Genomic DNA, 640 nt, shown 5'->3' on the forward strand with positions numbered 1-640 from the left:
GGGGGGAGGGGATCGAGAGCATTGTTGTCGGACCTGAGTCAAACTGTGACAGTTGGGTGGATAATTTAAGTGTGTAAGTGGGTGAGCGCCCAGCAAGCAGGAGGGAGCTGAGATTCCTCAGGAAGGGGGAGCAGCCAGTGCTCCGGGGGAAGCCCCCAAGCTACATTTTGGGCTGTGGTGACACATGAAAAAAGAATGGGTTGTCATCATCCCCTGCCAGCAAGCAGCTGGGGGTGGGCTTGAGATGAAAACTTCCCAGAAGACTTGTGCTGTTCGTCTCTTTTCCCTGAGGAAGAGGATGGGAGCCCTCATCCCAGCCAAGCACAGACCCTGGGAATTTCCTAACCCCCAAAGCATGAGGTGACCTGTGGTGGCTGAGCAAGGTAGTGTGTCCCCTGCCTTGCTCTTGATCCTTGCACTGTAATATTCCGGCTTGGAAAAGAGAGTTTGGGAAGCTCTGCTGGCACCGTGTCCCGATCCTTGGCTGAAACCACAGCAAGTGTTTTTATAAGGAATTTGACACTTATGATTGTGAGAGGAGTTGCACAACCACTCCAGCAGCCGGGAGACTGGGCTCATCCCTGGCTGAGCGGGCAGTGCCCGGAGCCACCGGCCGGGCCCGGGGGGGCCCCGCGGGCCC

Source organism: Chaetura pelagica, unplaced genomic scaffold (assembly GCF_000747805.2).
Source record: "Chaetura pelagica isolate M959 unplaced genomic scaffold, ChaPel_1.0 scaffold275, whole genome shotgun sequence".
NCBI lineage: Eukaryota > Metazoa > Chordata > Aves > Apodiformes > Apodidae > Chaetura > Chaetura pelagica.